The sequence below is a fragment of the Phoca vitulina genome, unplaced genomic scaffold, assembly GCF_004348235.1.
Source record: "Phoca vitulina isolate PV1807 unplaced genomic scaffold, GSC_HSeal_1.0 scaffold36, whole genome shotgun sequence".
Classification (NCBI taxonomy): domain Eukaryota; kingdom Metazoa; phylum Chordata; class Mammalia; order Carnivora; family Phocidae; genus Phoca; species Phoca vitulina.
Genome location: NW_022589739.1, coordinates 2147283 through 2171714, shown reverse-complemented (window position 1 = coordinate 2171714; position 24432 = coordinate 2147283).

The following is a 24432-nucleotide window of genomic DNA, read 5'->3' as shown; positions in this document are numbered from 1 at the left end:
GGCAATGAAAGTAAATAAAAGGCATAGAGTTTGGAAAGGAAAAAAAAAAAAAAGCTGTTCTTATTCACAGGTGACATTATCATCTATGTTAAAAATCCATGAGAATATACCAGAAAAGATCTCCTGGTACTCTAGAATGAATAAATGAGTTTGGCAAAGTGACAGTATACAGGGCCCTTTCCCCAGCCTGACACTTGGATGGCAGACCCTCAAGCTGGAAGGTGCACCGCAGCCCCTCGTTGCTTGCATTCCTTTCTCCATCTCCTCCTCTACTCTGCCTGGTACTCCAAGGTCTCTCCACTGGAATGGAGACGCGGAGAACAAGAAGGCAGTATAGTGTTTGAGGTGGCTGCTTTCAGGAAGGATGCTTCTGAAAGTGCATGGAGTCTTTGAAGGAGCCAAGGGAAGATGCTGATGGAAAAAAATAACAGCCCAGAGTTTCAGTGGGTCTGGATTTGATCCTGACTCTGCCATGCACTTACCATCCCAGCAAAGAGAAAGGGTTGGATGGAATCAGAGGTCATCTGCCACTACCCATCTTTGGACCTTACCTGTCCCATCTCTAAATAGGGTGGTAATACTGTGTGAATAAGGGGTTTCCCAGAGTGCATCCAACTCTATAATTCACTGGCTTCGTAAGAGCTAAGGCAGGAGGAGGGCTGTTTGTGCACTGGCTGGGACACGGGGTTGCCCCACACTCTCAAACACACTCTCTTCTCTCCTTCATGGAAGTGGGTCCTTCCACATCTCACCAACAAGAGCTGTACACCTGTCATCCCCACTGCAGCCACCATCTCCCAGCCTCAGGTGGAAGCTCTCTTCCAGTGCAGATGGGAATCAGAGCACGGCAGGGTTGTTCCGAGTCGATAATGATAGTTATTGCAATAAAGACACTGTAGCTGTACTTGCTCTGGGCCAGGAACCATGCTACGCTCTTCAGCATTCTATTGATTCCTCACAAAGCATAACAGTCACTGTAAGCATCCTATTTTACAGATCAAAGAAAACAAGGTCCGAAGAGGTTCCTTACCATTTTACCCCAGTTCACTCACTGGAAAATGGAGAAGCCCAGTTTAGAATCCAGTCAATCTGACTCCAGAGCCTGTGCTTTTCACTACCATAAAAGTTGGCTTCCTACCTGATGCTTATTGCTCTTTTTTGTCCAGACAAGTAGGACATTTTATTGTTCATTTCTTAGGCCAGTAAGAGTAGTCCTTTAGCGCCTACTGTGTGCCAAACACTGCGCCAGAGGTTTCACATCCAAGCGTAGCAACGAACATCCCAGTTAGGTCTTTCCCTCCACTTTAGTGATAAATAAACTGAAATTCAAGGAAGCTGAGGAACTTGCGTGGAGTTACACAGCTCATTATGGGCAGAGAGAAAATTTTAACCTAGCCTTGACTGACTCTGCTACTAATCCAGCCACTACCCTAACACATTTTGATGCCAGTTGGCTGGAGGGTAATTCAAAGCACATGTAGAATCCTTGCCTACAGCCTGCAAAACTCATTATCTCTCACACATTCTCCCCCATTGTCAGTAACTCATTGTCACCTCTGCAACTTTACTCACACTGGTTTGCCCTCCCCCACCCACAATGTCCTCCCTGCTCCTTTCTGCCTAGTCAATGTCTCTATCCATCATGGAACTTAAAGGTGCTGCCTCCTTCAGGAAGTCTCCTTTGATTTCTCTAGGGCAAGGACTTCTTCCTATGAGCTCTAGCTCTCAAAGAGTGCTTCATTCTCTTAATTTGTGAAATATCCCTTTCGAATTGTTAGCCTTGTCCTTTCAATTTTTTAATATAATGCCTTGTTCCCCAAAGGCATGAAAAGTTCCTAAGTGATAAAGATGGTGTACATAGCACACACCCTTGCATTTCTATGTGCATGGTATGTGATGACACTTTCCTCTGAGGGCACTTTCCTGATAACCCTGTCTAAAACAGTGGCTCACATCATTCTTTGCTCTCTTGCCCCGCCTCATTTTCCCAGCTGGTGTTCTCTAACATAGCCCTGTGTCAATTTTTTTTTTTTTATCATCAGTGTTCCTCACTAGAATGTAAGTTCCATGAAGGCAGGCACTGGGTTCTGTTCATTATTGGATTCTGAGGACCTGGCTCACAAGGCTGTTCAAAAAAATTTTTTTTTCAAATAGCTGGCTCAATGAATAAGCAAGCAACAGGCTCATCAGAAGCATCAAGACCAGAAACCAGAACAGCATATGATCGGGATATTTTTGCCCTCTCTACCCTTCTTACCCTGCTCTGTACCCTGGGAAGATGAGCTTTACAAACTCATTACCTAGATTCCCTTGCCCCTTGGCTTCTGGTTGAGTTCAGGTTCATCAGTAGATCAGAATGTAGACAAAGGGAAAAATTGGGGCACTTATTTTCCCAGCTCCCTTCTTGCCATGTTTTTCTACTTAAAATCTCACCCGTATCAGAAAGTCTCTCATACAGCCATAGATCTCCCCAGATCTGATAACTGCTCCCTCCACTAGGTAACACTTCCCACAATCGCTAGCCTCAGGGAACCTCATCATCCTGGTTAGTTGCCTTAACCTTGTCTGGTCCTTTGTAAGTAGTCCCTTCATTAGACTCTGCCAAACACATCTTAAAAAACTCTTGACTAGCAGCAAGAGTGAGAGGTCAAAGGAGGCAAGGAGGTAGAGTTAGAGAGAAAGGGAATCATGGAAGAGCTGAGTTTCTGCCTATAAATCCCTATGACAAAGGGTCAGGCTAGTCCTAGATAAAAGGTTAATCCCTAAGACAACCTCCTAAAGCAGCAACATGGCCAAGTCTGACTTGCAAAGATGATTCCATCCGCCATCTTTGGGTTCTTTCCCACTCAATTTGGGGAGGACACGCTCCCCTAGTGAGAGTGGGGATTGGATGAGAGGATCAGCCTCAAGGCAGTATTTGTCATGCTCTGCTTCCTCCTTAGACCTTGAACCCAGCCAAGCCCACCCACGCTACAGAAACACAAAGGCCTCTGTGTGGTTGGCGTCCAGTACTGGACCTTCCCCTCTCTGTTGCCAGCCATATTCCCATTTCAGTGTGTCCTGTTCTTGACCCTTGGCTTTTAGTTTCTTTATTTTTCCTTCTTGGCCTTGATCCTGCCTTTTGGACTCACTGACTAAACATAGTTTCCCTGCTTTGACCCTTCGATTCTTTCTAAGGACTTTGGCCCACACTCACCACTCTTTCCACTACTGGATACATCTTCAGGATATAGTGATCTAATAGCCTTTGGCTCACTTAACTACTAGCACCTTGGGATGTGTGTGTGTGTTGAAGTGTGTGCCTGCTCACATATGAGTGCACGTGTTGGGGGTAGGAGAAGTGTGCTGTCAAATTGCCTGAGTCTGAATCTTGGATCCCCCATTTATTAGATGCATGAGCTAGAACAAGTTACATATCCTTCCTGTTCCTCAGTTTCCTAATCTGTAATCTGCAAATCTGTAAAATGGAAAAGAAAATCTTTAAGTACCTCCCTTATAAAGTTGTTGTGTATCAATAGTAAAAATATTTACTATTTTCAGGAAGTATTTCAGTTGCCATGCCCCCCACTTTTGAGATACACAGTATGGTAGTACTTCCTCACTCTGTAATGGGAAGGGTCACGGGATTAGTCTTGTTGGCCAGTGATGTGTGTCACTTAATTGCTGATGAAAGATCCTCTGGAACTTTCTTCTCCTCTGCCAAAAAATCCATGTTCCAGGTATTAGCTGCTTGGCTGCTGGGATCCCAGAGTGAGGGCACTGTGGAACAGGGCTCCCATAAACACACATGGACGTGTAGCAAGAGAGAGAAATAAGCCTTGTCATTATAAACCATGGAAATCTCGGGAGTGTTTGTTACCACATCATAACCCAGCCCATCCTGACTGAAAGAGTTGTTTTATGGACTGAGATCATTCATGTAAAAAGCTCTTAGCATGGCGTCCAGTACACGGAATATACTCACCAAATATCAGGTATTATCATTTGTATGATTGTGTGGATCTGTGTAGGTGTGTATATGTGTGTTTCCTTTGCTAAACCAGTTGAGTAAACTTCCATTTTTAGCACTTGAAATGTGAAGTGGTGTGTGCTTCTAAACTATCAGGACAATTTCAAGGTAGAGTTTTCTTCTCTGAGGAATCCTTGAAAAGGGGCTCTGACTTCAGGGTCACATAGAGACTTGTAAATATGCTCCGAACACTGGAACCGGCCAGTCATGTCATCACCTGAACTCCAGTGCAGGCTAACGTGATCACAGTCCAGAGACAGCTCTGGCTACGGATGAGAGATGGAAGAGAGGCTGTGCTGGATCATCCTTTCGTACAGTCTGAATGATTGTTGGTCTGTGGGGACCACAGAAGACCTCCAATTAATTATTACTGGAGAAGATGAAATCATAAACAAAATTCCTTGTAATAAATTTTTCAAATGAGAGCGCATGTTTTATTTACAGTACTGGCCCATTTTGGGCTTTAAATCTATGAACAAAAACAAACATGCTTTTTTATCAAACAGACGGGGAAAAAAGTACTCAATAGCCTTTCTTTCTCTCCTTGCCAAGGAGGACATGCGCTCAGAGCTACAGAGAGGAAGGCAGGCCCAGGCTCTGTCGGCGAGGAGAATAAATTGACTCATTTTGCTTTGCAGAGGAAGATTTAAGCTATAATGATCCTTCCACATTGAGGGGGGAAAAAGAAGGAGAGAAGGGGAAAACAAAAGGTCCTGCTGAGGTTCAGATGTTTTTACTTCCTAATTCAGCATGACACCTGGGTAGAAAATAGAACATATGCAAATTGGAACCTTCTATAACTAAAGCTGCTGCCATCAGGCACGTTTTTACAGCTAAAAATCAGAAATCTGCTTGAACTGAGCATTCTGCAGAGAAGGTGGGAGGGGTAGGAGACAGATTCTGGCTACACATCTCAGTTGCCCTTTGTCTCCCTGTGGCCTAGGGAAGGCCCTCTGCACCTGGAGGAAGAGGCCCTCCACTTAAACTCGCACCAGTTCTCATCACCTCCCGTCTGCTGAGCTCAGAGATGCTATTGTCAAAACGTCTGTTAAGATCTATTTTCTGACAAATCCTGCTGATGAATCAGAGAATGCAGGTCTACTGGAATAATAGAATGGTACATTAAAAACCCAACTAGGTACCAGTCTGGGGAGAAACCCTGAGGCGTTAGGCCATTTGTTTTCAACGTGTGGTTTAAGAATAATCCAGAGTGTGTATAGTGTTATGTCCCTGTGTTCATTTCCTGTGGTTGCTGTCACAAATTGCCATAAAGTTGGTGACTTAAAATAACAGAGATCCACTCTCTCACAGGTCCAGAGGCCGGTAGTCTGAAATCAGTATCAATGGGCCCAAATCCATGTCGGCAGTCGTGCTTCCTGCAGAGACTCTAGGCTGTATTCTTTCTTGCCTCTCCCAGCTTCTCATGGCCGCCAACGATCCTTGGCTTGTGTCCACATCTTTCAGTCTCTGCCTCCTTCTTCTGTCTTTCTCTTAGAAGAACACTTGTGATGGCACTTAGGGCCCACCTGGCTAAGCCAGGGTAATTGTCCTATCTCAAGATCCTTAATTATAACTGTAAATGTCACTTTCTCCTTCTCAGGGACCATGTACAGGTTCCTGAGATGGGGACTTGGTATCTTTGTGGGCAATCATTGAACCTGCGATAGTCTCCAAGAGCTACAAAATAAGGATGCGGGAGGCAAAAGTAGAATCGGATCCGCTTACTTCCAGTGACCCACATGCAGAATCTGTGTTTCCTGTCTCCACACCGTAGGTTCTTCTGGATCAGAGGTCCTGGTTCCGAGGGAAAGAGCATTTCCAACTGGGAGCACAAGAAGGGCACCACTAACCCTGAGGACATGACTGACTGCACCTGATCCCTTTGGGCTTTTCATGCTTGTGGAGCAGCCAGTAGAGAAAGGAGTTCTTCGGAGGGATGAGGAGTGCTGCTACAAAATGGGAGCAAGGAAGGATGTGGCTAGAAACCAGAGGAGTTACAGGAGCATCTTTTGGTTTTCTCAGACGCGGGGGCGGAAATGGTGAATGCACAGTTGCACATCCAGTGAGCAAGGCTACTGAAGCCTCAGACCCCTCAAGATGAAAGTCTAGATCACCGAAAGGGACAAGTAGCCCCGAGCAGCTGCCGTGCTTACCACGGGGGAGGGGAATGTAGCATAGGTGGGAGAAGAAGGAGATGACAAAAGTCAATTAGAAATCCTGACAGTGACTGGAAATTGTTTAGGTGTTCTCAGAGTTTGAAGCTAAAATTCACTTTGAAGGTTCAGTTGACAGTGGAGGTCATGGGAGACCTAAGTTGGTCTGAGCTGTGCCAAGGGCGGACTCTGGGGATGTCTCTGGTGCCTGGAGTGGCTGCTGGGGGCACCACCTGGATGGTTGCTCCCTGACAAAAGCGCTCTTTCCCCCAGCTGCTGGGAGCCTTGCGGGCCGATGGCTTCCATGGAGACCCTCTCTTGGGACTGCCATGTGCTGGAGGGAAACCAGTTTATCCCTGGAGCAGCACACATTCAGTAACTGGTTGATGCAACACCACCGAGGTCGAGGTGCCCTGACTTGATTCAAAACATTTCTAAAGGACGATCCTAGCTCCAGAGATCCTTCTGGCACTGGCAGAAGCCCCCGGTGCAAGTGATGAGCATTCTCTTCCGCTTCTGCCCAATCCTGCCTCCCTCACTCCCTTAGAGCTAGCTATTGTTGTCCAGAAGGCTTCCCGATAAACCAGTACACTTCCGCCTCGAGTCTCCTTCTAGGAATCTCCACCTGAGTGCCCCACATCACACCCTCTAAGCCCACCTCAGCCTACAACCACAGCATCAGTGGATGCTTGGCTCAAACTCGGACTCTCCCCAAACCAGCCAGGTCCACCTCAATCATGTGCTGTGCATCTTTTCACTTTCTGCCCCAGAGCCCTTACCAGCTGCATGAGGCCTCCTGGTCTGTATCTATGCAGAGCCTGGGGGTGCAGAGCAGCTAATGCCCTCGAGGGAGCAAACCTTCACTGAGGGTATATGGGAGCCAGGAGATAAATTCCCCAGCCACCTGTCTTTCAGATGAATCATCCTGGGAGGCGTTCTGGATGCTCTTCAGAAGCTCCCAGTGGAATATAGCCCCTAATGCCCAAAGAGGCAATCTCAGTAATATATTCTATTGACTTTCTTCCCCAAACCCTGCTTACTGAATCATCTCCTTACAACTCCTGAAACAAAGTCCTTATCTCAGGCTCTGCTTGGGAAGAAACCCAACTTCTAAGCACCCTCGTGCTAGGTGGCTGTTTTCATCATCTCTTACAACTTGATCTTTCTCAAAGCATGGAAATTTGGGGCCTCACAAATTCTCCTTAATGACTATATAATAAAGGGGGAAATGCCATGTGCTATGTGCTAGGATCTCTGCCAAGGATATAACAATGAGTAAGATAAAACCTTATCCCTAAGGCAGCTTGCAGTTCAGTAAGTGTTGGGTGGCTAGAGTAGCAAGTGGGGTTGAGATAAACATCTAAAAGTAAAGTAGGAAGAGACAAAGGAGGGAGTGGTTCCATCTCATTGGATAAATCAAAAGGGGCTTCATAGAAGGGGTGGCATTTGAGAAGGGCAGAGTGGGGTGAGGAGGATCTGCCAGGTTGGTGGAATAGGATGAGCAAAGGGCCAGGAAGAAGGAAAGGCAGGGCTGGGTGGGATCACTTGAAAGAGCCCAAATGTGAAGGGGTGTCAGGCATGTGGATGAAGGTCACTGTAGATTGTGTTGGGGACCCTTGGATGTCAGAAAGGGGAGTCTGGGCTTTGTTTTTCTGCAAGAAGTGACCCAGTGTTTGTGCTGCCGTTGACAGACCATTCAGGACACTCTTGCCACTTAGCAAGAAAGGGAGAGGTATCTTGATATATAAGCCAACTGGAGTTTTATTGGTTCCAGGAGAGAACAGGTGAGATAGCTGGCGGACAACTAATCAAAAGAGCTAAGTAACATTTATTGAACACTTACTGTATGTCAAATACTGATCATTAGTTGCATTATCCAATGTAATCCTCCCAACAACCTCATGAGATTGGTACTGGTACTATCTCTACTTTACAGGCAAAAAGACAGGTAGAAACAGGCTAAGTAACTTGCCCCAAGTATAGCTAGTAAATGGCGAAGCTGTTAATGTGCCTGAGGCAGCTTGGCTCCCGTGCCCAGCACTTACCCACGGTGCTGGCAGGATGGGGTGAAGGCTAAGCAAAACTGGCAGTCAGCAAGAGCTTTTGAGCAAAGCCCTAATTCCGTCAGAGACCTCTGCCCATCATGGGGGATCATAGCATCATTTTTGGCATTACTACAAAAGTCTCCCTAGTCTTTTGTAGGTTTGAACTGATCCATATGTAGGGTAGGTGTTGCCATCCTGGGCTGGGATTTCATAGCTCACCTTGTAGCTATTTATAATCATTGCTGTTACTGGCTTTGAATCTCCAAGTTTCTACCTCTTCAAAGAACTTTATCTTGAAGTAGCCCCTAAGATCCTAATTATTTATTTATGAAGTATCTTCCAAACATAGATCCAGCTACTCCATGGTGTTTACTCATCAATCATAACAATAGCTAACACAAATATCTACACACATCATATGATAAAATTCTCACAACCACCTTATGAAATAAGTACATTACTACTATTATCTTCATATTTCAAATAAGGAAACTAAGCTACAAAGAGGCAAGATAACAAAGTAAAGTTAGTTGCAGAGAGTTGGAGAAGCTGATGGAGCCATTTTTACTAAGTCTCCTTGAAAGCAAAACAAAGCTGCTCAGAACTCCACTGGGGCAATCACGAGATCTCTGGAAGTCTATCCCATCGGGCATCGCTCTTGCTGGCAAGAACAATAAAGATAGTTTTATTTACTGAATGCCTCTTAGGAGCCAGACCCGTGTCACCACACGTTGTGTCATTTCACCCTTACAATACTCTGTGAAGAAGATAAGGCTATGGCTATCCTCATTTTATAAATGAAGAACCTAAAACTCAGAAATAATTATTAACTTAAGTTCACGTGATTGTATTCAAAGGGCTCATAGTCTAAACAGGGGGATAGTGGTAGTTATAGGTTGGCATATTCTGGAGAGATGAATGGCCAGTCATGGCAAGAACATTGGGTAGAATGAAGAAAGGTGAGAGAGGAAAGAGGCTGGAGTCAGATCCTGGAGGTCCCTCCAAGCAATTCCAAGGAGTTTGGATGTGATCCCTGGAATTTATGCAAAATATTTTAAGTTCTGGTGGTATGTGCTAAGATTTACCTATGCATTATCCACAGAGTGGAAGTGGAGATACAAAGGGAGTGGAGGGGACAAACAGAAGAAATGTTTAAGGGGTCAAATCAGTAAGTCCTCATGAGGATTTGGGATGTATATATAATGACTATGAGCAAAGGCTTCAAGGTTGACTCTCCAGATTCCATATTGGATGATTGGGTGGATGGATGGTGGCATTTACTGAATTAAGGAAGAGCAACTTGAGGGAGTGTGGCATAGAGTATCATGGTTTGAGGACCCTGGAACTCCAAGGGGAAGATGTCCAGGAGGTCAGTGGACCCGAGAGGTAGGAGAGAGAGATTGAATCAATCCACTGGGCAGATGCTCATTGAGTGTCCACCATGTGGCAAGCACTGTGTTCAGAGCTGGTGAGCCAGAGGGGACAGCTCAGGATCCCACTCAAGGATTGCCTAGTCTGTAAGGGGAGTGGACCAGTAGGCATCCTACCATGTCATAGGAGCTAACACATGTCCTGGGTCTAGGGAGGAGCATGAAGGAAGTAATGGCCACCTGTACTGTGTGGGGAATGATCAAAGAAGCCTTTTTATAAGAAGGGTCTGAGATTTGAGTCTCAAGGAATGGAAGGTGTTCACAAGCCGTCAGTGTAGAAAAGGATATTGCAGGCAGAAAAGACAGCAGTGTCAAGTACATAAAGGTACAGAAGAGCCTACATTCTCATGGCCAGCAATTAACCTAGTATGCCTGGAGGGTGGGGGCATGGGAGGAGGGAAGAAGAGGGGTTATGAGCTATGATACTGAGGAGACAGGCAGAGGACAGGCGGTAGGGCGCCTGGAAAGCCATGTCAAGTGGTTTAGACTCTTCTCTGGATGATGGAATCCACTAGAGGAATTTAAGCAGAAGAGTAGAAGATTGAATTTGGGACCTGGAAGTCAGGGAGTGCAGTTAAAACCATAGGACGGGATGTGATCTCTCAGGGAGGGGCGGGGAAAATATTGAAGGTTGAAGATTTCTTGCAGAGGTAACACAGACCCTCATAGCCCTGTGCAGGCGGACCCTTGTGCCAATTTCATCCCCATAATAATCTTATGTGGTAAGTTAACTAGAACATGATGGGGCCATGGGATTTAAATCCAGGTCATACGGCTTCAGAGCTGAGGCGTCTTCGCGACTTGAGCGGGTGGCCTCCGTGCAATGACAACAGCTCACACACGGGAGGGCTTGATAGATGCCAGGCGCCTTGCCTTGCATTGCCTACTTTGGTGCTACAACAACCCCGGAGAAAGGAGAAACTGGAGATACAGAGGGGCACGTGCAAGTTACATCACTCGCCCAAGCTGGAACAACTAATAATTAGCCAGGTTTAATCCAAGCTTTCTGGCCGCAAGAACTGTACGGGGGAGACTTTGCCCTGCTCACTCTGTGAGTGCTCCATAAATACTAGCTGAATCCATACATGGGTGGTTGACAGGGCAACGCTGCTAAGAATTGGCTTCCGCATCCCGAGGTTCAAGCATCACCAGGCCAAGCACCCAAGTCACCCAAGACGGTGACTTTCCAAGGAGGCCAGGGTATAGGGAGTAGCATGGCTGGCTCCTACCCCGACTGCCTGCTTCTGCAGCAAAGGCTGTGGGGACAGGCTGGGCCAGCCTGCAGCCCCCTCAGTGGCCGGGCCCCAACAAAGGCACCTGTGCCAGGCCCCGCTCCACTCCAAGGCTGGAGTTCAAAGGGCCCTGCCGAAGTTGGGTTTCTGGGTTCTGCTCATCAATTGTCACTTTGGCAGTGACAGCAGAGGGTCCAACATGACAGGACTGCCACAGCCAAGGCTCCTGGGGCGGACATCAGAGAGGCAGCTCCAAAGGCCAGGAAGCTGCCCGAGGCCCCTCTGGGCGTCAACCCCTGGTGGGAAGAGAGGGGAGAACTGGAGAGGCCCCTAAGGAAAGTGTTTGGAGCAGGATCACTAGAGGAAAGTTGCTGTAGGCTCGAAACCTGCCCTTGGCATTTATATTCCTGCCTTGTGACCGTGAATCCCATTACCTCATGCAGCCGGGAGAGCTGCTGACATGCCCACACGTGTTCACTCTCACTTATATATACACACGTGCACACACACACACACCCAAATATATACACACACCTGCATCACCCACCTGGACGTACGTGCGTTACAAACACACCTGCACACATGCAGATTCTCACGCACACTAAGACAAGCGGAGATACCCATACACACGCTCTCTTACACTCCTCGTACTTGCCTACGTATGTGCAACACGCATGCACAGCCGCACACGTGCCTAAACAGGCAAATACCTAGACACACATACATACACGCTCACTCAGACGGGAGCACGCACTCTTTGTAATATATTCTGCCAGTTTCCAGGGCCTGACTCCAATATTTTACTCCCAGAAAGGTAAGAATCATCCTCATAAATAGGCTTTAAGGGCAGAAATAGCTTATTACACAGATCCTGATGCCAGCCATTCACCAACTCCTCTGTAGAAACATCTAGAGGAAATGTCCAAAATTGTAGCAAACAGGATTTATGTCAGCTCTTGGAAAACCCTCCTTGTCCCTAAGAGCTATTAAAAACATCAACACTTTAGAACTCTGTTCAAGGAATACTTGGTTGCCAGAAATTTGAACCAGTTGAAATATCAATTTTGCCTCAGAAAAAAAGGTGTATGCTCTGAATTAATAGATCATATATATGTGCGTATATATATATGTATATATATACACACACACATACATCTATTATCATCTATCTATCTATCTGTCTATCCACCTATCATCTATCTATCTCTATTGGCCTAGTTATAAATCAGAGGGATTTATTATAATTTTGGAAACTAAAAACACTTTAAAAGGCAATTAATATCAGGTTTGAATTTCGTTAAGGATTTGACTCTACATAAAGTGAGTACATAGAGCAGTCTTGTGCCCCAGTTTGGGATTTGTTCAAACACCTTCTTTTTCATGGTCAAAATCATGATTAAGAGAAGTAGCATGGGGTCCTTTAAAACCAGTCCAAGTATCATCTCTTCTCAGAAGTCCTCTCTGAGCCTCCGCGCATCAGACCTGAGTGGGCATCTGTAGGGACGGGGGGGCTCGTCAGCCAGGTCTCTCCTGAGGAGCGAGGCACTCACTCTCCAGCTGCTGGGGGGGGGGTTGGCTGCTGACAGCTCACAGCAGAAGCTGTCTCCAGAACTGCCCTCAGCAGAAGGAAGCCACCTCACCCATGGTTATGCCCCCTCCCAGGGGGCAGCCTGCCTCCAGGTACATCTGGGAAGGACCTCCCTGTTCCTAACTGGTTGGTATGAGGGTATAAATGTCGGGCCCCTTTGTCCTAAATGGGACAAGAATAAAGGGTTATCTCAGTTCCACAACTTTCCATGGGATCTGCTGAGGCCTCTGTTGCAACTGCCTCACACATCACCTTTCCCTGCTCCTGCTTCCTTCCCTCGCTCACGGGTACTGCTCCTGAGAGCACTCCCCAATAAATGTCATGCATCCAAATCGCAGAGACTCAGAATCTGTCTCCCAGGGAACTTGACATATAGCAGCATCTTCTGGCCGTGCTCTGAAGTTCCCGTGTATTCCTCTTTCCCTCACAGCCCGTACCCAAACATCAGCAAAGTGATTAAAACTATAGCCCAAGTATCATCATCTCTCATTGCCTCCATGGCTACCACTCTGGTATGAGCCACCTTATCTCTTCCTGGCCCATTTGCAGTTTGGAACCATCTCCAAACTGGTCACCGTACTTTTGCTCTTGACCTCCACCTCAACATGGCTGTGAGAATCATATAGGTCCTGGCACAGATTAGGTGTTCAGTTAATATTGGCTGGTCCCATGGGGCGCCTGGGTGGCTCAGTCATTAAGCGTCTGCCTTCAGCTCAGGTCATGATCCCAGGGTCCTGGGATCGAGCCCCACATCGGGCTCCCTGCTCCGCAGGAAGCCTGCTTCTCCCTCTCGCATTCCCCCTGCTTGTGTTCCCTTTCTCACTGTGTCTCTCTCTCTGTCAAATAAAGAAATAAAATCTTTAAAAAAAAAAAAATATTGGCTGGTCCCCAGTGTACTATAGTGTCTATCACCTCCCCTGCTTTTTCACACGTGCTTCTCCTCTCCCACCTCCCAAAAGAAAAGCAAAAATCTGTTCCAAAGATCACTATATTCCTTGAGGTATCAGCTGAGCTATCTTCTTCTGTGCCCTACACCCCCAGGATAGGTTTAGGGATTTCTTGGTGGTAAACCCTCATTTCCCCAAGTTCAGCCTAATCATAGCATTCATCACATATTATTACTTGCTTGTTCAGAAGTAATCTAATCCTCCATCCCTGCAATGATAACGCTGGGCCTGCTAAAAACCCTGGGCTCCCCTTACTCCAGAGAGGGCCCAAGGGGCCAAAGGAAGCCTTTCTGAAAGACAATGGTGGGGAGGGGGTCAGGGGTCAAGTTGAGGAAGAGGTGGGCTTACTATCTTGCCCATGGTTCCTGCGAGAGTCCTTCGTGACCCATGGGCCCAGGGCAGTCTGGCATCCCAGTGGGCTGGGACGCTGGGTTTCCAGGTCAACTTTCATCTTTATACATGGTGTTTGTCCCTTTGATCCTTGAGCACATCAAACAAAGCTCACTAATCAATGGCTTCCCTCCTTGCCTTTCAGAGCGGATCATCAAACAGAGCCTGCTTCTCTCCCTGCTTCCCTCCCACCCCCCTGCTTTCCAATCAGAGGCAGTTGCTTTACAAGCCCAGCCTGTGGCCGACCTATCACCACCCCCCACCACCACCACCAAGTAATTCAGGTGTGATGGTCTGTTTAATTTCTTTAGTTCAAATGAGTTTAGGGATATGTCAGTACTCCCTCACTGAGACATCCTGGTACTTACGTCTCACTCAGGCCCTGGGGCAGAGGTGACATGAAGCATATACTGTGATTGCTTGGTTCTTGGTTGAGGAAGCACCCAGTAATGAAAGAACCAGGAGAAAGATAAACAGGGCCCGGGGCAAAAATGAACTTTTCTGAGCTGATTTCCTGCTCTGTGTAACTGGATTATTATTTCCTGCCCCACTTACCTCACGAGGACAAAGTGAGGATTGAGGAATTTAAGGGATGTCCAAGTTCACTCGGAAGTATGGCTTCCGGATATATACTGCGCTTGTCTGTTCCTTCCAGTCCTTACATATTGACAGAGATTTAGGTAAGCTTCTGACATGCTACTCACCAATCTTCCCAGTTTGCTTGGGACTGAGGGAATTCCTGGGATGTGGGAATTTCAGTGCTAAAGCTAAGAGAATCCCAGCAACCTTGGATGAGTTGGTCACCCTACAAAGAGGTAGCACTTGAGAATGACTGTTTTGGGCTAAATGACGTCCCTCCAAAATTTGTATGTTGAAGCCCTAACTCCCAGTACCTCAGAATGTGATCCTACTTGGAGATAGTCCCTTAAAGAGGTGATCAAGTTAAAATGAAGCCCTCAAGGTGAGTCCTGATCCAGTCTGATTGGTGGCCTTATAAGAAGATGAAATTGGGACACAAAAAGACAACAGGGACACGTGTACAGACGTGAAGATGGTAAAATGCTGGCCGCCTACAAGCCAAGCAGACTGGCCTCCGAGGAAACCAGCCCTGTGACATCTTACTCTGGGATTTAAGTCTCCAGGACTGTGAGAAAATAAATGTCAGTTGCTTAAGCCACCTGGTCTATGGTATTCTGTTATGGCAGCCTGAGCTGACTAATACAGAAGCTTGCATTCTTATACCTAAATATCTGAAAGCTACACAACAAGAAATCAAGCCAGTGAATCAAATGTTTCTATCTTATCACATACACCCTTGCAAAGACCTGAAAAGCTACATTAGAATTTAGAATTCTCAGGACCCTGTGCCATGCCTGTTTGGTATGGTAGAGCCCACCTCTGGCCCCCCAAGCCTATGACCTAGCCCCTATTCTCCCCATGCCCTGTCTTGGTCTTACACCATGTGTGGGAGCTCTGCTCTGCTTACAACCTCTATAAACAGCCTCCCCTTGGCCACCCTTCGGGCCTAGGGCTGTGCTCACTGAAGATGGAGTCCCCCAGGGAGTATAGGCCACTGTAGGCCTTGAAGTAGACTCAGGGTCATGTAGGCTAGAATTATGGAGTCCCAGATGCCCATAATATAGTCTACAAGGAGAGGGTGAAGGTTCTAGGGTGACATATCCCCTCAGTTCCTCAAATTCCTCTCTAAGGGGACAGGCCTGGGTGGACTAGAGTAGAGCCCTCTAAAGTATGGGGCTCAGGGCAGGCTTCCCTGTTGCCCTGGTCTGAAAGCAGTACTTTCAGAAAACCAGATTCCACGCCTGTGGTGTGGGAGGGTGCTCCAACCAGGAGAGAAAGAAGGAGCCAGTCAAGGGGAGGAGGGATTTGAACCCATGCCGTCTGGTTCCAGAGCCCACGTTCCTAACCACTCCGCACCCCTGCCTCCCAAAAGCAGTGGTCAGAGGAGATGCTCAGAGGGGGAGCCATCAGGACAGGCTGTAGGAAATGCGTGGACAGAAGTGGTTCCCTGGAGATGGACACTCTGGGATGCCCATGAGGGGCACTTCTCAAGAATCTGAACTCAGGAGAACATTCTTGAGAAGCGCCCCTCCTCAGCATCCCACAGTGCCCATCCGACAAGCCCCACTCATTAGAGCTCTGTCTTCTGATGCTGATTACAATAAATGTAATAAATACATTTTCCACATATGTTAGAGAAATAAAGGTGAGCACACATGAAAGAAAGCTTTTTCACGTAAGTCACACTCATGGAATAGTCTTGGCTTCAGCTTAAGAACAAGCAAACTGCGGCTTCGCTAGTCAGAGGTGACGGAGCTGGGGTTTGACTCCAGCATCCAAGTGCGTTTTAATTGTGGCCCATTTGAGGCAATCCACAGTGGCACTAAATTATGTCGGTTCATTTGGACAGGCATTTATTAAGAGTGTTTCTGTGCCAGGCATCGATTAACTGCCAGAATAGAGATGTGGACAAGATTCTTCTCTGCTCGAGTGGCTCAGAGGCCACGGGGGAAATGGGCAGGTGAACTAGGAAAGGAGCAGCTGAGAAGCACCCGCCCTCAGGAAATGCAGGGAGGACCCAGAGCATGGTCTGTGATAGCTGCCCCAGGAGATGAGTCAATGGGACCTTCAAGGCCAAGTAAGAAGTGGCAGAGAACAGAGAGAAGAGCCCTGCAAAGAGAGGAGAGGAGCTTGTAGAGGGGAGACCTAAGACAGAGGGGATCCCGGGGCTGCTTGGAATTCCCTGAGCCTGGAGCAGGAGTGGAGGGGTGTGGGGGGAGGGGATTTCTAGACCTAAAAAATTAGATACAAGGAAACCCTGGTCAGGTTTTAATCCAGGAAATGACCAGATCATACGTAGGCTTGATCTATATCCAGTGCCTGTCACTTGGGTCTGAAATGGTCTCTCTCCTCATCTCTGTTCCCTTCCCCCGTCTTGGAGTTTCTCAGGAACTGAGTTTCCTGAGAGCCCCAGTGCTTGCATAGTGCCTGGCATTCGTCCGCTACATGAATGAATGAGTAAAAGAACTCTGCTACCTGTTTGTGTTCTCCTATTTTAGCTTCCTTTTCTCCCGCGCCGTTCCTGATTTTAGTCAAGAACTGAACATGGGCTCTGTACACAGGCCCCGAGGCTGTGAGTCTGTGTGTGTATGTTTTACATCAGCCAAACCAAATAAACAAACACATGGCAGAACCCCAGGCATGCTGCCCCTGCACTTGGCACAGCCAACTGGCACGTGGCTGCCCCTCCCCAGCCGCCCAGCTCCTCTCTCTGGAGTCGGCCTTGAGGCTTGGCTGTGGATTTGGGAAGCCCCTTCCCCTTTCCAGTGGGACTCCAGGCGCACACAGATACGCTCCTTTTAATTAGAGGGAATTTGAAATTACTTCTGTCTTGGAACTCTGGAGAATTGGTTGGCAGCCCCTCAGACCGGGGCTGGGGGGGACCCGCTGATAGGGTGGCAACCACAGTACCGGGCAGAGGACAGGGATGTGACCACCCGACCCCGACGGGGCTTCCTGCTCCCTCGGACCCATTCCAACCTGCTTTACTGCCCAATCCCTGCCGACGGCTCTGGGGACCCCTAGAGTTTCCTCCTGGGGAGGCGCCCAGCTCTTCAAGTGTCTCGAGTCAAAATCCATGCTCAGAACAGGGCTCACCGGAGGTTTTCCTGCATTTCTCCAAATCAGGACATGACTGCCTGATTTCCGGAGCCCTCGGTTGGAAGCCGGGGCTGGTTCTAGACTCCTTTCCCCTCACTCCACACCCATCATCAGCAGGCGTCGCCTATTTTAACACCAAAGGGCTACACAAATCCAACCCCTTCTTTCCAGCTCCTTGCTACTGTCCAAGTTCATGTCCCCCCTCATCTCTGCTTGGACTTGCACGACCACGTCCTACTGGTCTTCTTGCCTCCAGTCTCCTTTCTTGAATCTCTTCTCCTTTCCAGACACCATTTTAATCTTCCTAAGTTATTGATTTGACCCAGTCCCACCTTTACCAAAAAACAAAACCCAAATAAAAAAAAATCTTAAGTGAGGGAGGAGTAGGAGACCTGGATTTCGTCTGGTCTCAGGAATTCAGCTGGATAGGGATCAAACCATTCTGAACACCTACAAACTCAACAGGAGATTGAAGAAAAGAATAGCAACAACTCTCTGTATAGAAAAGCAACCACTTTCTGGAAGGTAGGACGTGCGGAGAAGTGAATCCGAGGCGATATTCGGGAGGATAGACGGTGGGGGAGGGGCCTCTGGCTGCCGCTTCTGAAGAGATAGAGCCGCAGAGCACAAAATCGGAACTTTTAGAAGTCGGCTCTGCTGAGGGACGTCGCTCCGGTGGCTAAGCAGGGGTGGAAACCTCGTGGGACAGTGTGGTCTCAGGACCCTCGGGGTCACAGAAAGACCGGGGGTGCCTGAGTGTGGCAGAGCTCCCAGGTGTCGGAGCAGGGAAGCCGGCTGCAGAGACGGAGCCCAGGCGCGGGCTCTCAGCTCGGGGCTGCCATAAACCGTGGTCGGCAGCACAGTCGGGCCACTGCTCCTCCAGCAGGGACCCAACAAGCAGCAGATCCGGGGAGACTCACCTTCTTCCCCCGGGAGGAGCGGTGCGGGAGCGCACCGCAGGGATCTGCTGGGTTTGGAGACTCCACCCGGGGTCAGGTGCCAGAGATGGAAATGCGCGGTCACAGGCCAGGTGAGCACGGAGTGTGGCCGGAGACCGGGGAGACGGGAGTGACTGACTGCTTTTCTCTGGGGGTTCACTGAGGAGCGGGGCCCCGAGTTCTCGGCTCCTCCGGGGCGGAGATTGGGAGGCCGCCATTTTCACTCTCCGCCTCCAAAGCTGTACGGAAAGCTTGCAGGGAACAAAAGCTCCCGAGAGCAAACCCGAGCAGATTACTTAGTCCGGACTGGGCAAGGGCGGGGCAATTCCGCCTCCGGCAAAGACATTTGGGAACCACGGCAACAGGCCCCTCCCCCAGAAGATCAGTGAGAATAGCCAGCCAAGACCAGGTTTACCGATCAGTGAGAACGGCAGAACTCCAGCGCTAGGGGAATACTGCACATAGAATCCATGGCTTTTTTACCATGATTCTGTAGTCTTTCAAAGTTAATTTTTTTTTAACTGTCTTTTCTTTTTTTTTTTTTGAATTTTTCTTTTTCCCTTTTTCAACCAACATCTTATCAATCCTTTTTTTAAAAAACATTTTTATTTTTCATTTTTAGAGCCATATTCTATCCCTTCATAGTAGTTACCCTTATTTTTGGCATATATATATAAGTTGTTCTCTCTTGAAATTTTTGAGATACAGTTTCTTCTAACAGATCAAAATATACCCTAAATGTCTAGTGTATGGCTTTGTTCTAGTCTCCTGCCTGATCACATTCTCTCCCTTTTTTTTTCTTTTTTTTAATCCTCTTCTTTCTTTTTTCAAACAACTTCTTATTAATTCCTTTTATAAAATTTTTTATAATTTTCATCTTTACAGTCATATTCCATCCCTTCATCATATCAACCCTTATTTTTGTACATATATAAGTTTTTCTTTCTTTAAAATTTTGGGAGGCACTTTCTTCTAATAGACCAAAATATACCCAAAATCTAGTGTGTGGCACTGATCTATGCACCAGCCTGATCATATTTGTTCATATTCTGGTTTTTTTGTTTTGTTCTGTTTTTGTTTGTTTTTATCTTTTTCTTTTTCTTTTTTTTTCTTTTTTCTTTCTTTCCCTTTCTTTTCTCCCGGTTTCAGGTCTTTTCTGATTTGTTTAGAGTATATTTTCTGGGGACGTTGTTACCCTGTTAGCATTTTGTTCTCTCATTCACCTATTCTCCTCTGGACAAAATGACAAGATGGAAAAAATCACCTCAAAAAAAGAACAAGAAGTAGTACCGACTGCCAGGGACCTACTCAATATGGACATTAGTACGATGTCGGATCTAGAGTTCAGAATCATGACTTTAAAGATACTAGCTGGGCTTGAAAAAAGCATGGAAGTTATTAGAGAAACCCTTTCTGGAGAAATAAAAGAACTAAAATCTAACCAAGTCGAAATCAAAAAGGCTATTAATGAGGTGCAATAAAAAATGGGGGCGCTAACTGCTAGGATAAATGAGGCAGAAGAAAGAATCAGTGAGATAGAAGACCAAATGATGGAAAATAAAGAAGCTGAGAAAAAGAGAGATAAACAACTCCTGGATCACAAAGGCAGAATTCAAGAGATAAGTGATACCATAAGATGAAACAACATTAGAATAATTGGGATCCCAGAAGAAGAAGAAAGAGAGAGGGGGCAGAAGGCATATTGGAGCAAATTATAGCAGAGAACTTCCCTAATTTGGGGAAGGAAACAGGCATCAAAATCCAGGAGGCACAGAGAACCCCTCTCAAAATCAAAAAAAATAGGTCAACACCCCGACATCTAATAGTAAAACTTACAAGTCTCAGAGACAAAGAGAAAATCCTGAAAGCACCTCGGGAGAAGAGATATGTAACCTACAATGGTAGAAACATTAGATTGGCAACAGACCTATCCACAGAGACCTGGCAGGCCAGAAAGGACTGGCATGATATATTCAGAGCACTAAACGAGAAAAATATGCAGCCAAGAATACTATATCTAGCTGGGCTGTCATTGAAAATAGAAGGAGAGATAAAAAGCTTCCAGGACAAACAAAAACTAAAAGAATTTGCAAACACAAAACGAGCCCTACAAGAAATATTGAAAGGGGTCCTCTAAGCAAAGAGAGAGCCTAAAAGCAACATAGACCAGAAAGGAACACAGACAATATACAGTAATAGTCACCTTACAGGCAATACAATGGCACTAAATTCATATCTTTCAATAGTTACCCTGAATGTAAATGGGCTAAGTGCCCCAATCAAAAGACACAGGCTATCAGATTGGATTAAAAAACAAGACCCATCGATATGCTGTCTGCAAGAGACTGATTTTAGACCCAAAGACACCCCCAGATTGAAAATGAGGGGGTGGAAAACCATTTACCATGCTAATAGACACCAAAAGAAAGCTGGGGTGGCAATCCTTATATCAGACAAATTAGATTTTAAACCAAAGACTATCATAAGAGATGAGGAAGGACACTATATCCTACTTAAAGGGTCTATCCAACAAGAAGATATAACAATTGTAAATATCTATGCCCCTAACATGGGAGCAGCCAAATATATAAGGCAGTTAATAACAAAAGCAAAGAAACACATTGACAACAATACAATAATAGTGGGGAACTTTAACACCCCCCTCACTGAAATGGACAGATCGTCTAAGCAAAACATCAACAAGGAAATAAAGACTTTAAATGACACACTGGACCAAATGGACTTCACAGACATATTCAGAACATTCTATCCCAAAGCAACGGAATACACATTCTTCTCTAGTGCCCATGGAACATTCTCCAGAATAGATCACATCCTAGGTCACAAATCAGGTCTCAACCGGTACCAAAAGATTGGGATCATTCCCTGCCTATTTTCAGACCACAATGCTTTGAAACTAGAACTTAATCACAAGAGGAAAGTCAGAAAGAACTCAAATACATGGAGGCTAAAGAGCATCCTACTAAAGAATGAATGCGTCAACCAGGAAATTAAAGAAGAATTTAAAAAATTCACGGAAACCAATGAAAATGAAAACACAATTGTTCAAAATCTTTGGGATGCAGCAAAGGCAGTCCTAAGAAGAAAGTATATAGCAATACAAGCCTTTCTCAAGAAACAAGAAAGGTCTCAAGTACACAACCTAACCCTACACCTAAAGGAGCTGGAGAAAAAACAGCAAATAAAGCCTAAACCCAGCAGGAGAAGAGAAATAATAAAGATCAGAGCAGAAATCAATGAAATAGAAACCAAAAGAACAGGAGAACAGATCAACGAAACTAGGAGCTGGTTCTTTGAAAGAGTTAGCAAGGTTGATAAACCCCTGGCCAGACTTACCAAAAAGAAAAGAGAAATGACCCAAATCAACAAAATCATGAATGAAAGAGGAGAGATCACAACCAACACCAAAGAAATACAATTATAAGAACATATTATGAGCAACTCTATGCCAGCAAATTAGATAACCTGGAAGAAATGGATGCATTTCTAGAGATGTATCAACTACCAAAACTGAACCAGGAAGACATAGAAAACCTGAACAGACCTATAACCACTAAGGAAATTGAAGCAGTCATCAAAAATCTCCCAACAAACAAAAGCCCAGGGTCAGATGGCTTCCCAGCGGAATTCTACCAAACATTTAAGGAAGAATTAATACCTATTCTTCTGAAACTGTTCCAAAAAATAGAAATGGAAGGAAAACTTCCAAACTTGTTTTATGAGGCCACCATTACCTTGATCCCCAAACCAGACAAAGACCCCATCAAAAAGGAGAATTACAGACCAATATCCTTGATGAACATGGATGCAAAAATTCTCACCAAAATACTAGCCAATAGGATCCAACAGTACGTTAAAAGGATTATTCACCACAACCAAGTGGGATTTATCCCTGGGCTGCAAGGTTGGTTCAACATCCGCAAATCAATGAACGTGATACAATACGTTAACAAAAGAAAGAACAAGAATCATATGATCCTCTCAATAGATGCAGAAAAAGCATTTGACAAAGTACAGCATCCTTTCTTGATCAAAACTCTTCAGAGTATAGGGATAGAGGGTACATACCTCAATATCATAAAAGCCATCTATGAAAAACCCACAGCAAATATCATTCTCAATGGGGAAAAACTGAGAGCTTTCCCCCTAAGGTCAGGAATGTGGCAGGGATGTCCATTATCACCACTGCTATTCAACATAGTATTAGAAGTCCTAGCCACAGCAATCAGACAACAAAAAGAAATAAAAGGCATCCAAATCAGCAAAGAAGAAGTCAAACTCTCACTGTTTGCAGATGATATGATACTTTATGCGGAAAACCCAAAAAACTCCATCCCAAAACTGCTAGAACTCATACAGGAATTCAGTAAAGTGGCAGGATATAAAATCAATGCACAGAAGTCAGTGGCATTCCTATACACCAACAAGACAGAAGAAAGAGAAATTAAGGAGTTGATCCCATTTACAATTGCACCCAAAACCATAAGATACCTAGGAATAAATCTAACCAAAGAGGCAAAGGATCTGTACTCAGAAAACTATAAAATACTCATGAAAGAAATTGAGGAAGACACAAAGGAATGGAAAAACATTCCATGCTCATGGACTGGAAGAACAAATATTGTGAAGATGTCAATGCTACATAGAGCAATCTACACATTCAATGCAATCCCCATCAAAATAGCATCCACTTTTTTCAAAGAAATGGAACAAATAATCCTAAAATTTGTATGGAACCAGAAAAGACCCCGAATAGCCAGAGGAATGTTGAAAAAGAAAAGCAAAGCTGGCGGCATCACAATTCTGGACTTCCAGCTCTATTACAAAGCTGTCATCATCAAGACAGTATGGTACTGGCACAAAAACAGACACATAGATCAATGGAACAGAATAGAGAGCCCAGAAATGGACCCTCAACTCTATGGTCAACTAATCTTTAACAAAACAGGAAAGAATGTGCAATGGAAAGAAGACAGTCTCTTCAACAAATGGTGTTGGGAAGATTGGACAGCCACATGCAGAAAAATGAAACTGGACCATTTCCTTACACCACACACAAAAATAGACTCCAAATGTTTGAAAGACCTAAATGTGAGACAGGAGTCCGTCAAAATCCTAAAGGAGAACACAGGCAGCAACCTCTTCGACCTCAGCTGCAGCAACTTCTTCCTAGAAACATCGCCAAAGGCAAGGGAAGCAAGGGCAAAAATGAACTATTGGGACTTCATCAAGATAAAAAGCTTTTGCACAGCAAAAGAAACAGTCCACAAAACCAAAAGACAACCGACAGAATGGGAGAAGATATTTGCAAATGACATATGAGATGAAGGGCTAGTATCCAAAATCTATAAAGAACTGATCAAACTCAACACCCAAAGAACAAAGAATCCAATCAAGAAATGGGCAGAAGACATGAACAGACATTTTTCCAAAGAAGACATCCAAATGGCCAACAGACACATGAAAAAGTGCTCAACATCGCTCGGCATCAGGGAAATCCAAATCAAAACCTCAATGAGATACCACCTCACACCAGTCAGAATGGCTAAAATTAACAAGTCATGAAACGACAGATGTTGGCAGGGATGCAGAGAAAGGGGAACCCTCCTACACTCTTGGTGGGAATGCAAGCTGGTGCAACCACTCTGGAAGACAGTATGGAGGTTCCTCAAAAAGTTGAAAATAGAGCTACCATACGATCCAGCAATTGCACTACTGGGTATTTATCCCAAAGATACAAATGTAGGGATCCGAAGGGGTACGTGCACCCCAATGTTTATAGCAGCAATGTCCACAATAGCAAGCTGTGGAAAGAGCCAAGATGTCCATCGACAGATGAATGGATAAAGAAGAAGTGGTATATATATACAATGGAATCTTATGCAGCCATCAAAAGGAATAAGATCTTGCCATTTGCAACGACGTGGATGTAACTGGAGGGTGTTATGCTGAGCGAAATAAGTCAATCAGAGAAAGACATGTATCATATGACCTCACTGAT